Below are 14254 nucleotides of genomic sequence, written 5' to 3' on the forward strand. Positions count from 1 at the left end.
TGAAGCGGTCTACCACCACCCACACCACCGACTTGCCTTGGGATGGAGGCAAATCGGTGATAAAATCCATGGAGATATGTGTCCAAGGTCTCTGGGGAATGGGCAACGAACGCAGTAAGCCCGCTGGTCTGGACCTGGGAGTCTTGGACCTGGCACAAACCTCACAGGCGGCGACGTAGGCCTTAACGTCTTTAGGCAAACCAGGCCACCAATAATTTCTGGTAATGAGGTGTTTGGTACCCAGGATGCCTGGATGGCCAGATAGTGCGGAGTCGTGATTTTCCCTAAGTACCCTTAGCCGGAATTGCAGGGGAACAAACAGCTTGTTCTCAGGAAGGTTCTCAGGAGCTGAACCTTGATCAGCAGCAATTTCAGAGACTAAATCGGACTCGATAGAGGAAATTACTATACCTGGAGGCAAAATACAAACAGGATCTTCCTCCGAAGGAGGGCTGGCCATGAAGCTACGCGACAGTGCATCCGCCTTAATATTTTTAGACCCGGCCCTATAGGTAACCAAAAAATTGAATCTGGTAAAAAACAACGCCCATCGAGCTTGTCTCGGGTTTAGCCTCCGGGCAGATTCTAGGAAAACCAGATTCTTGTGGTCGGTAAGGACCGTTACCTGGTGCCTAGCCCCCTCCAGGAAGTGGCGCCACTCTTCAAATGCCCATTTAATGGCTAAAAGTTCGCGGTTGCCAATATCATAGTTACACTCCGTGGGCGAAAACTTCCTAGAAAAGTAAGCACAGGGGCGGAGATGGGTGAGGGAGCTGGTACCCTGGGACAAGACGGCCCCCACTCCCACCTCGGACGCGTCAACCTCCACAATAAATGGCTCCCTTTGGTTGGGCTGAACCAGCACGGGGGCCGAGATAAAGCACTTCTTGAGGGTCTCAAAAGCCTGGACGGCCTCAGGGGGCCAATGGAGGACATCAGCACCCTTGCGAGTGAGGTCCGTAAGAGGCTTAGCGACGACCGAGAAGTTAGCAATAAATCTCCTGTAATAGTTAGCGAACCCCAAAAATCACTGTAGCGCTTTCAGGGAGGCAGGTTGGACCCATTCAGCCACAGCCTGAACCTTGGCAGGGTCCATGCGGAATTCATGAGGAGTGAGGATTTGACCTAAAAATGGTATCTCCTGTACCCCAAATACACATTTTTCGATTTTGGCAAACAGTTTGTTTTCTCGAAGGACCTGGAGCACTTTCCTGACATGCTCTATGTGGGAGGACCAGTCCCTGGAAAACACCAATATGTCATCAAGGTACACTACAAGAAATATCCCCAGGTAATTTCTCAAAATCTCATTTATGAAGTTCTGGAAGACCGCAGGGGCATTGCACAACCCAAAGGGCATGACGAGGTATTCGAAATGGCCTTCGGGCGTGTTAAACGCAGTCTTCCACTCATCCCCCTCTTTGATGCGAATAAGGTTATACGCCCCCCGTAGATCCAATTTAGAGAACCATTGGGCCCCCTGAACCTGATTAAAGAGATCAGGAATCAAAGGAAGGGGATACTGGTTCCTTACCGTGACCTTATTCAGGCCACGGTAGTCAATGCATGGCCTAAGACCCCCATCCTTCTTCCCTACGAAGAAGAAGCCAGCACCTACCGGAGAAGAAGAGGGACGAATGTAACCCTTGGCCAGGGATTCCTGGATATACTCCCTCATGGCTTCACGTTCGGGACAAGAAAGGTTAAATATCCTACCCTTAGGAAGCTTAGCTCCTGGTACCAATTCGATAGCGCAATCGTATTCTCTATGAGGCGGTAATACTTCGGAGGCCTCTTTAGAGAAAACATCAGCGAAGTCCTGAACAAACTCGGGTAGCGTATTCACCTCCTTAGGGGGAGAAATAGAATTAACAGAAAAACATGACGTACAACATTCATTACCCCATTTGGTTAGCTCCCCAGTATTCCAGTCAAACGTAGGATTATGCAACTGCAACCAGGGAAGACCTAGAACCAAATCGTACGATAATCCCTGCATCAACGGTACAGAGCATTGCTCCAAATGCATGGAGCCAACAAGGAGTTCAAAAACAGGGGTATGCTGTGTAAAATAACCATTAGCAAGAGGAGTGGAGTCGATACCCACTACCGGAACAGGTTTAGGCAAATCAATCAGAGGCATAGCGAGAGACATAGCAAATTCCACAGACATGATATTAGTAGAGGACCCTGAATCCACGAAGGCACTGCCGGTAGCAGACCTACCACCAAAAGAGACCTGAAAGGGAAGCAATATCTTAGTACGTTTCATATTTACGGGAAATACCTGTGCGCCCAAGTGACCTCCCCGATGATCACTTAGACGCGGGAGCTCTCTGACAGCATTCTTACGCTTGGGACAGTTGTTTACTTGATGCTTGACATCCCCACAGTAGAAGCAGAGACCATTCTTCCTGCGGAATTCTCTACGTTGTTGAGGGGACACGGAGGCCCCGAGTTGCATAGGTATTTCTGAGTCTTTAGGGGAGAAACGAAGCAACGGGACTTCGGGAGGCATCATGGGGGAATCGGAGGAAAAAACACATAAACGTTCACGTTGTCGTTCCCTGAGACGTCGGTCAAGTCGTACCACTAAAGCCATAACCTGGTCTAAGGAGTCAGAAGAGGGATAACTAACTAGCAGGTCTTTCAGGGCATTCGACAGACCCAACCTAAACTGGCACCTTAAGGCAGGGTCATTCCACCGAGAAGCTACGCACCACTTCCTAAAGTCAGAGCAATACTCCTCAACAGGTCTCTTACCCTGACGTAAGGTCACCAGCTGACTCTCGGCAAAGGCAGTTCTGTCAGTCTCGTCATAAATAAGTCCGAGGGCAGAAAAGAAACAATCAACGGAGGAAAGTTCAGGGGCGCCAGGAGCCAAGGAGAAGGCCCACTCTTGGGGCCCTTCCTGGAGCCGGGACATAATTATACCCACCCGCTGGCTCTCAGAACCTGAGGAGTGAGGCTTTAAGCGAAAGTAAAGCCTACAACTCTCCCGAAAGGAGAGAAAAGCCCTCCGGTCACCTGAGAACCGGTCGGGCAACTTGAGGTGGGGTTCAAGGGGTGCGGTGAGGGGAACTACCAAGTTAGCATCAGGCTGGTTGACCCTCTGAGCCAGGGCCTGGACCTGTAGGGAGAGACCCTGCATTTGCTGAGCCAGGGTTTCACGGGGTTCCATAATGGTGTCAGGGACCAGGGTAGACTAGGTATAAGGCTTGTGAATTTGTAATGGTGGGGGGGGTAGGGAAACGGACAAGTGAGCCCTAATCTACCCGCCACTCTGTCCCTGCCTACTTGCAACGACCCGCCCTAGGCGACGGGGTACAACTGGGCGGCGGTCCCTGCGCTCAGTAAGTGCATGACAAACACGACAAACAAACAAGGGAATACAAGCAAGGGAAATGGGCAGTTGCTCGCGGAAACACCGTGAGCAACAGAGTAGTGAACGAGCCGAGTCAAGCCAGGAGAGTGCGAGGTACAAAGCGAAAAGCAGAAGAGTAGTCGGTAAGCCGTGGTCTGTATGGAGCAGGATCAAAAATAGCAGGAGCTGTAGCTGGGCCAGGAAACCTCAAGGAAAGAATTCACAAGCACAGATGGACAGGAAGAGCAGGCTTAAATAGACCGAGGGCGGGAGCTAGCTGAGTCTGGCCAGGCTGCGATAGGCTCTCCCACTCCTAAGCCTGCCAGCCTGAGTGGAGGAAGCTGGTGTCTGTCTCAGGGATGTACACTCAGGTGTTGACTGATTAATTCTGGGAGTTAACCCCGAAGCAGTGCCTGGCAGATCCTTTACAGCACCTTTGTTATCATAGGAGCAGTGACAATCCATCTGCTTTGGAGCACCATACGCAGTAGGCTTCGCTGAACCATTGTCACTGAACTACATGTTGGTAGCCCACTGGTTGATTTTCATGGTGAGCTGCTCCACTGTAGCGTGACGTTCAGCCCTCGCGCACCTTAGTAGCCGACGTTCACCTCTCACATCAATGACACGTGGTCCTCCGCAGTTTCCACGTTGGTTATTCCCAATGGTGCCATTTGTCCACTTATGATACACTTTCACCACAGCAGCACGCAAACAGTTTACAAACTGCGCTGTTTGTGAAGTACTGCCACACTTTGCTCGAAAGCCAATAATCATCCATTTTTGCAACTCTGATAAATCGCCCCTTTTACCCATGGCAACAATGAGTGATATGTGTTCAGACAGCCTATCGCACACCTTATATACCCACCAAGCCAGCCCACGACACATCACTTCCTTCATGGACTACACGCTGCCAACGTCGAAAGTGGGAGGTGGTCATATTAATGTGACTCGACTGTGTATGTGTGTGTGTATATATATATATATATATATATATATATATATATATATATACAACGAAATGATCGCAGCACTCAGGAAGTAGTTTGCAAAAAAAGTTGTGGTTTATTGACCCATGTCAATCGCTACATTGTAGTCCTCTGCAGGACCTTTCTCAAGGCTTGAGAAAGGTCCTGTGGAGAGGACTGAAACGTAGCAATTGACGTGGGTCAATAAACCAGAACTTTTTTTGCAAACTACTTCCTGAGTGCTACTATCATTTCGCTGTCTGTGTATCTATAGGACCATTTGGATTATGGTGAAGCTCGCATTGCACCATTTGCTTTAATTTCTGTGAAGTGGTGCTCTTTTATACTTTCTACATATATATATATATATATATATATATATATATATATATACACGTTTCTGACCACTTATAAAATGTGTTCAAAGTGCTGCCCATTGTGTTGGATTGTCAATGCAACCCTCTTCTCCCACTCTTCACACACTGATAGCAACACCGCAGAAGAAATGCTAGCACAGGCTTCCAGTATCCGTAGTTTCAGTTGCTGCACATCTCGTATCTTCACAGCATAGACAATTGCCTTCAGATGACCCCAAAGATAAAAGTCTAAGGGGGTCAGATCGGGAGGCATTTCTTCTGCGGTGTTGCTATCAGTGTGTGAAGAGTGGGAGAAGAGGGTTGCATTGATAATCCAACACAATGGGCAGCACTTTGAACACATTTTATAAGTGGTCAGAAACTTGTAAATAACTCATGAAAGAATAAAGTAACGTTAAAACCAAGCACACCATTGTTTTTCTTGTCAAATTCTCGATAAGTTTGATGTGTCACATGACCCTCTTCCCATTGAGAAAAAACTAAAGTTGGATACAAAATGGCCGACTTCAAAATGGCCACCATGTTCAACACCCAGCTTGAAAAGTTTCCCACCTCCCATATACTAATGTGCCACAAACGGGAAGTTAATATCACCAACCATTCCCATTTTATTTAGGTGTATCCATATAAATAGCCCACCCTGTAGATTCATTACACACAGAGTGATCTATTTCCAGCATGTTTTTCTTTTAACCCCTTCCCGACATTTGCCGTATAGGTACGTCATGGAAAGCATTGACTTCCCGCATCTTGACGTACCTATACGCCGAATGTTTGGGACCGGCTCAGAAGCTGAGCCGGTGCCTTCCATCACCGGATCTCAGCTGTATCTTACAGCTGACATCCGGCTGTAATGGCGGGGACCGAAATTAGCTTAGATCCCCGCCATTAACCCCTTAAGTGCAGCGCTCAAACGCGATCGCTGCACTTAAGGTGTTTGCAGCTCATCGGAACCCCAGTAATGAAATTGCCGGGGTTCCGGTGGCTGCAATGGCAACCGGAGGCCTAATACTGGCCTCCCGGTCTGCCTAGCACCGAAGCCGGTCAAGATCCGCCCGGTGGCGGAGCCTGATCGGCTTCCGTAGCTGCCGGCAAGATGGCGCCAGGTCAGGAGCTGATCCGGCGTCATCAGCGGTGGAAGTCAGCTGTACTGTACAGCTGACATCCACCTGTAACGGCAGGAACCGGAGCTAGCTCCGATCCCTGCCATTAACCCCTTCGATGCAGCAATCGAAAGCGATTGCTGCATCGTAGCGGTTACTAGCAGATCGCCAGCCCTGACAGGCAATCAGGACTGGCGACTGCTGTTATGGCAACAGGAGACACAATGGTCTCCTGCTCTGCCATTACGGAAGCCGATTTAGGCCCCGCTGGGAGGCGAAGCCTAATCGGCTTGCTGTCAGTGAATGACTGACAGATCTAATACATTGCACTACATAGGTAGTGTAATGTATTAGAGAAAAAAAAAATCTGACTGTTGGACCTTCAAGTCCCCTAGTGGGACTTGAGAAAAAGTGTAAAAAAAAGTGCAAAAAATAAAAGTTTGAAAACAATAAAAGTTTCAAGTAATCAAATAAAACACAATCCCCCTTTTACTCTTATCAAGTCCTTTATTTTTGAAAAATAATAATAAACCATATGTATTTGGTATAGGCCACGATCGTAACGCCCGGAGGTATCAAAATATTATATTATTTATTGCACGCGGTGAACAGCGTAAAAAAAACCCGTAAAAAACGTTACCAGAGTTTCTGTTTTTTGGTCACTTTGCCCTACAAATATTAGAATAAAAAGTGATCAAAAAGTCGCACGTATCCAAAAATGGTACCTATAAAAACTATAGCTCGTCCCGCAAAAAACAAGCCCTCATACAACTCCGTCGACAAAAAAATTAAAAAGTTATGGTTCTCACAACTTGGCGACAGAAAAAATACATTCTTTTTACAAAAGTAATTTTATTGTGCAAAAAGTTGTAAAACATGAAAAAGTTCTATAAATTAGGTATCGCGGGAATCGTACTGACCCGCAGAATAAAGTTAACATGTAATTTATAACGCATGGTGAACGCTGTATAAAAAAAACGAAAAAAGCTGTGCCAGAATTGCGTTTTTTTGTTTACCTGGCATCCAAAAAATAGGATATAATGTGATCAAAAAGTTGCATGTACCCCAAAATGGTACCAATAATAACTACAGCTCGTCCCGCAACAAACCAGCCCTCATACCGCTACGTCTATGAAAAATAAAATGAGTTATGGCTCCAATAAGTCAGGAAATAAAAAATAAAAAAATATGCAGTTGTGCCCGAGGGGAACATTTCTTCTGTTTGAAGAGGCGATTTATCAAGGACCTAAAATTAGGGAACCAGGAAAGGGAGGGCCCAATCATATCCGCTGGAAGTGTGGGCGCCCGTATTATACCAGGACAACACTTCCCAGCAAAATTCCCCAAACTACAAAGGTGCGGAGTGCGGACCAAAAGGGGGATAAGAAAGGACGCCATATATCAGTGCGACACCGGCCTGTGCAGAAAGGATTGTGTCACAGCGTAACACACATCTATGGATCATTTTATAGTTTTTTTTTTACCCCATTATTATACCACCTGACTATGCCCCTTATATACTCTGCCCGGCTTACATATGCCCCCACATTATAAATGGAAACACCAGTAAGACTCCAAACAAAACTACTACTAAAAAGCAGTTTCCTTCCACATATATGGCACAGTCATACCCGGGAGAACCCTTTTAGCAATTTTTGGGGTGTGTGTCTCCAGTGGCATAAGCTGGGCACGACATATTTGCCACTAAATGGCATATCTAGGGAAAAATATAAATTTTGAATTTGCACCATCCACAGCGCATTCATTTATGGAAAAGACCTGTGGGGTGAAAATGCTCACTACACCCCTTAATAAATGCATTGAGGGGTGCAGTTTCCAAATGGGGTCACTTCTCAGGGGTTTATTTTTATTATTTCACATCAGAGCCTCTGGGCACCACATATTGGCATATCTACGGAAAAAAATCCCATTTTCACTCTGCAACATCGAGTGCACACCAATTTCTGCCAATCACCTGCAGGGTTAAAATGCTTACTACACCCCTAGGTAAATGCATTGAGGGGTGTAGTTTCCAAAATGGGGTCACTTCTGGGGGGTTTCCACTGTTTTGGGCCCACAGGCGCCCAGAAACCAATCCAGCAACATCTGCACTCCAAATGGCGGTCCTTCCCTTCTGAGCCCTGCCGTGTGCCCAAACAGCAGTTTATGACCACATATGGGGCATTGCCGTACTCGGGAGAAATTGCTTTACAAGTTCTTTTTTTTCCTTTATTTGTTGCGAAAATGAAACAATTTTAGCTAAAGCTACGTTTTATTGAAGAAAAAGGATTGTTTTTATTTTCACTGCCCAATTCTAATAAATTCGATGAAACATCTGTGGGGTCAAAATGCTCACTACACCCCTAGATGAATTCCTCAAGTGGTGTAGTTTCCTAAATGGTGTCACTTTTTGGACGTTTTCATTGTTTTTTCCCCTCAGGGGCTTTGTAAATGTGACATGGCCTCCGCAAACCATTCCTGCTCAATGTGATCTCCAAAAGCCAAATAGCGCTCTTTCCCTTCTAAGCCACGCCGTGTCTTCAAACAGCCGTTTATTACCACATGTGGGGCATTGTTTTACTCGGGAGACATTGCTTTTCAAATTTTGTGGTGCTTTTTCTCCTTCAGTCCTTGTGGAAATGAGAAAAAATAAGCTAAACCTACATTTTCTTTGAAAAAATGTAGATTTTTATTTTCAGGGCCTACTTCCAATAATTTCTGCAAAAAAACTGTGCGGTCAAAATGCTCACTGTACCCCTAGATAATTTCCTTGAGGTGTGTTATTTCCCAGATGGGGTCACTTTTGGGGGATTTTGACTGTTTTGGCACCGCAAGAGCCCTTCAAACCTGACAAGATGCCTAAAATTTATTCTAACAAAAATAAGGCCCCAAAATCCACTAGGTGCTCCTTTGCTTCTGAGGCCGCTGCTTCAGTCCAGTAGCACGCTAGGGCCACATGTGGGATATTTCCTAAAACTGCAGAAACTGGGCAACAAATATTGAGTTGCATTTCTCTGGTAAAACCTTCTGTGTTATAAAAAAAATTGTATTAAAAATTTATTTCTGCAAAAAAATATGAAATTTGTAAATTTCACCTCTACTTTGCTTTAATTCCTGTGAAATGTGTAAAGGGTTAAGACATTTTCTAAATGCTGTTTTGAATACTTTGAGGGGTGAAGTTTTTAAAATGGGGTGACTTTTTGGGGGTTTCTAATATATAAGGCCCTCAAAGCCACTTCACAACTGAACTGGCCCCTGTAAAAATGGCCTTTTGAAATTTTCTTGAAAATGTGAGAAATTGCTGCTAAAGTTCTAAGCCTTGTGATGTCATAAAAAAATAAAAGGATGTTCAAAAAACGATGCCAATCTAAAGTAGACATATGGGGGATGTTAATTAGCAACAATTTTGTGTGGTATAACTGCCTGTCTTACAAGCAGATACATTTAAATTGAGAAAAATGCAAATTTTTGCAATTTTTTGCTAATTTTTGGTGTTTTTCACAATTAAATAATGAACATATCGAGCAAATTTTGCCAGTAACTTAAAGTGCAATGTGTCACGAGAAAATCTCAGAATCGCTTGGATAGGTGAAAGCATTCCGGAGTTATTACCACATAAAGTGAAACATGTCAGATTTGAAAAATGAGGCTCGGTCAGGAAGGTCAAAAGTGGCTAAAGAGGGAAGGGGTTAATGTTGATGATTATGGCTAACAATTAATGAAAACAGAAAATTTAGTCTCTCAGAAAATTATAATATTATATAAGCCCAATTTTAGAAACTATTTTTAATATCGAAATGTTGTCCTACTAAAAAGTATGTCCAGTATATGCACTCAATACTTGGTTGGGGCTCCTTTTGCATGAATTACTGCATCAATGTGTGGCATGGAGGCGATCAGCCTGTGGCACGGCTGAGGTGTTATGGAAGCCCAGGTTGCTTTGATAGCGGCCTTCAGCTCGTCTGCATTGTTGTGTCTGGTGTCTCACCTTCCTCTTGACAATACCCTATAGATTCTCTATGGGGTTTAGGTCAGGCCAGTTTGCTGGCCAATCAAGCACAGTGATACTGTGGTTATCACACCAGGAATTGGTAGTTTTGGCATTGTGGGCAGGTGCCAAGTCCTGCTGGATAATGATATCAGCATCTCCATAAAGCTTGTCAGCAGAGGGAAGCATGAAGTGCTCGAAAATTTCCTGGTAGATGGATGCGTTGTGTCTGGACTTGATATAAAACAGTGGACCAACACCAGCAGATGACATGGCTCTTCAAACCATCACTGACTGGAAACTTCACACTGGACCGCAAGCAACTTGGATTGATGCCTCTCCTCTCTTTCTCCAGACTCTGGGACCTTGATTTCCCAATGAAATGCAAAATTTACTTTCATCTGTAAACAGGACTTTGGACCACTAAGCAACAGACCAGTCCTTTTAAAGGCTTAGGAAACATTTGCAGTTGTTTTGTGTTAATTAGCTGATTAGAGTGTGACACAACGAGTCTACAATCTTCAACTTTTACCCAATATTCAAATTTTCTGAAAGACGAAATTTTGGGTTTTCATTAATTGTTAGCCATAATCATCAACATTAAAAGAAAAAAAATGCTGGAAATAGATCACTCTGTGGGTAATGAATCTATATAATATATGAGTTTCACTTTTTGAATTGAATTACTGAAATAAATTAATTTTTTGATATTCTAATTCATTGAGAAGGACTAATATGTGTATATATATATATATATATATATATATATATATATATATATATATATATATATATATATACACACACACACACACACACACACACACACACACACGTGTGTGTGTGTTTATATATAATGTGAAATGGTGAGCTTTGACCTTTTGTCTCCAGTATATTTTCGCTTCTAAGTGACATTGAGAAGCATTGTGCAATAAACCACACTTACTGTACAAATTGCAGTTACTGTTAAGTACATAATTACAGCTGCAAATACTGCATTTTAGCCAAGTGTCTCTTGGATCAACATAGTATCTGTCAATATGGAACTACACATACATTACAGGAGTGTTTTATTCAGCTGTGATGGTGATTACGTGTAGGCGTTCATCACGGATGTCACTGGTTGTTAACATTGTTGCAATGGGTTTGATTGACTCAAAACCAAAATGAATTTTGCATGTGAAAGCAAATGGGTCCAGTTCTGTTATACATAAAGCAGATTTTTTTTTTGTGCAATGCCCAAACATGACAGGTGATGTATGTGCTGTCCAGAGCCTGGTGATTTACAGAGGTATACATTACTTAAATAATTACATGAGGGCTGACAACAACTACTATACAACAGCCAGCCACTGTCTGTTGGCACTAAGGAAGGATTAAAACCCCACCATTCAATAAAAAGATTCATCAGAGACATGCAGCATATTACAAAACAGATATTAAAAAATTACATTTAATCTGTTTAAATAAAAAATCTTCTAATTCTAATATTTGGGGAACTTAATGTTAACCTAAACCTCTATTTTTTAGTTCTTCACCATTTAAAAGTAGGAATGATCCAATATCCTGTGCTTCCCTATCAGTCTATTGGTAGACTGGCTATTTTACCACAGTCTGTGCTGCTGTTCCATTAACAGAATACAGTTTACTGTAAATAGAGATTAAATGTATTTCTTATCTGCCACCTTTCTGTATATTTGAACTTTTCCCATCCATGCAGGAAATTCTTCTGGTAACAGACATTTTTCAAGAAATTGCTCTATATGCATTTACTTGATATTCACCAAAAGTATTTTATTTAATTATGTGTATATCTTTCTATTTGTATACTGAATTCTAGCAATTTAAAAGAATTTAGCAATTTACTCTAAGGGTTATAAGGGGTTACAAAAAATTCAGCTATTCAGCATATGTGAGGCTAACATGTTGGCGCCTGATTAGCATATTTAGATAACTTTAGAATATTAAAAAATTCCACCAGAATTCCCTTAAATTTCAAGTCCTTGATCGCACCCTAGAGATGGGTTCCCACGTAGCGTAAACGTGCAGAATTTCTACATTGGAATTCTGTGTGGAAATTCTGCAGCATTTACAGTAGCAACAAATTGAATGAGATTTAAAAAAATCTATGACCACTCTGCAGAAAAAAGCACAGAAAATTTGTGGGGCAAGTGTTCTGTGGTGTGACTTTCAATTCCGCAGCATGTCAATTTATGCTGCTGGTTGTGTGTGAAGATACTGTGTGTTTTGCCCATAGACTTCAATGGGGAAGATAAATTCCACGACAGATTTGTTCTGTTGCGTTTTTTACAGTATTTATGCATCAAAAATAGTAAAAAAAAACTGGAAATCCGCAGGTGCACATATACTTTGCTATAACCAATGTTTAACGCTAAATCTGCAGGTAAAACTGCTGCAGAAAAACTGCAGCATTTCCGCAGCAATAAGTGCGTTTTGCCTGCTCAATTTGGTGCAAATTTTTGTGACAGATTTACCACCATTTTTCTTGAGATTCTGCTGGAGATTTTGTGCTGCAGAAAATCGACAGCGTGTTCTGTGTGTGGGAACATACCATAAAGCTGACAGAACATTTAGGCTATGTTCACACAAAGCGGATACTCTGCATAAAAGTACACAGCATATGCACCCTGGTGGCCGCAGCGAGTTCCGGAAGAAAAACGACACCAACTTGTGGTGCAGTTTTTTGGCCGGAATGTCCACTGCGGAAAACTGAACATAAAAAAATGTTTCATATTTACGTAGCCATGGCGACGCTTCCCTCTGCCGTCCTGCAGGCCGGCTTCCTGGATGACGTTTCATGTGACCGCTGCAGACTGTGATTGGCTGCAGCAGTCACATGGGATGAAACATCATCCCAGGAGGCCGGCCTGGATGATGAATCACAGAATTATGGGTAAGTATAGGATTTTTTTTTGTCTGATTTGTGTCGGAATCATACTTTTCCAAAAATCGTAACATCTGCTGTTTGTTGTGGGTTTTACCTCCCCATTGAATTCAATGGGGAAAACCTGTTTTTTTTTTTGCTCATTATTTACACGGCGTGTGGATCAGGCTATCCTTGACAAGTTCTCAAATAGCTGGAAGCCGAGTAAAACCTCTATAAAATACCACCTCTTTCCTCCTGTTTTCCCCTGAACTAGACCAGATTCTGTTGTGATGGATTGTCAATTCCCTTACATTTTTACTTCTTCTTTGAATAATTTTGAGCAGTTTTGGGTGGTTATCTCAAAGTGGTTTCATTATATTTATGATATACAGAGTAATGAGTAGAGCAGTAGCAAGAGAATTGTAACAGAAAACTCAAAACATCTCAGAAGGTATGCCTTTAAGGTATGTTTGCCATTTAATGGTCCTCCGCAAAGATGAATGTGTTATTGTGTGTGACCTAGAATTCTCCGGCAGCCAATGTCGTGGGCACAAATACACTGAATTAGACAAAAAAATTGGAACAATAAAAAACAGGTTTTTCACAGTAACATCTTAGATTAAATGTATTTCTCATCTGCCACGAGTTCAGACGTGTTTGATTTGACACAGACTCGCAATGAAATCCGTGTAAAATCCAACAACAATTTGCATCCCATGCATGTGATGTGAATGGAGTTTCTGCAATCCCGTTCACATGCTATGGAAAATTTCTGCATGGATTTTATTTGTCCCCAACACTGCATAAAATGAGACATGGAAGTAAGCAGCATGTTACTTATTTCCATGGATTTATCACAAGAAAATCAGAGAATTAGCCCCATTGAGTGACAAGGGGGCTATTCCTCGTTCGCTATTGTGTCCGGTAAAATCACGGACACCCCGACGGAAAGCCGATGGAACCTATTAAAGTCAATGGGTTCCGTCGGCGATGTCTGTCGTGCAATGGAACTGTTGGTTCCGTTATTCCCTTGTTCCGCTCCTCTGGAGGAGCAGAACAAAGGAATGTCACAAAGCAGATGTGAACGAAGTCTAAGGCTGGGTTCACACGAGCACATTAACGTCCGTAATGGACGGACGTATTTTGGCCGGAAGTCCCGGACCGAACTCAGTCAGGGAGCCGGGCTCCTAGCATTGTAGTTATGTACGACGCTAGGAGTCCCTGCCTCTCCGTGGAACTACTGTCCCGTACTGAAAACATGATTTCAGTACGGGACAGTTGTCCTGCAGAGAGGCAGGGACTCCTAACATCGTACATAACTATGATTCTAGGAGCCCGGCTCCCTGCACTGAGTTCGGTCCGGGACTTCCGGCCGAAATACGTCCGTCCATTACGGACGTTAATGTGCTCGTGTGAACCCAGCCTCAGCCTCAAATTTCTGATGCAGAAATGCATGTCGGATTTTAAAGCAATGTGTGAACAGTGCCTAAGAATCACTAAAACGAATTATTAGTTTCACTATTGCGGGATTCCTTATAAACTACTAAACCTTTTCTTTATTGTA

General features: G+C 43.3%; 1 protein-coding gene across 2 annotated transcripts in view; it reads left to right on the forward strand.

The window, feature by feature from the left end:
• Positions 1-14254, forward strand: part of ATXN1 (ataxin 1) — a 324169-nt gene that overhangs the window by 80573 nt on the left and 229342 nt on the right. The window lies entirely within an intron of this gene.

Source organism: Rhinoderma darwinii, chromosome 5, assembly GCF_050947455.1.
Source record: "Rhinoderma darwinii isolate aRhiDar2 chromosome 5, aRhiDar2.hap1, whole genome shotgun sequence".
NCBI lineage: Eukaryota > Metazoa > Chordata > Amphibia > Anura > Rhinodermatidae > Rhinoderma > Rhinoderma darwinii.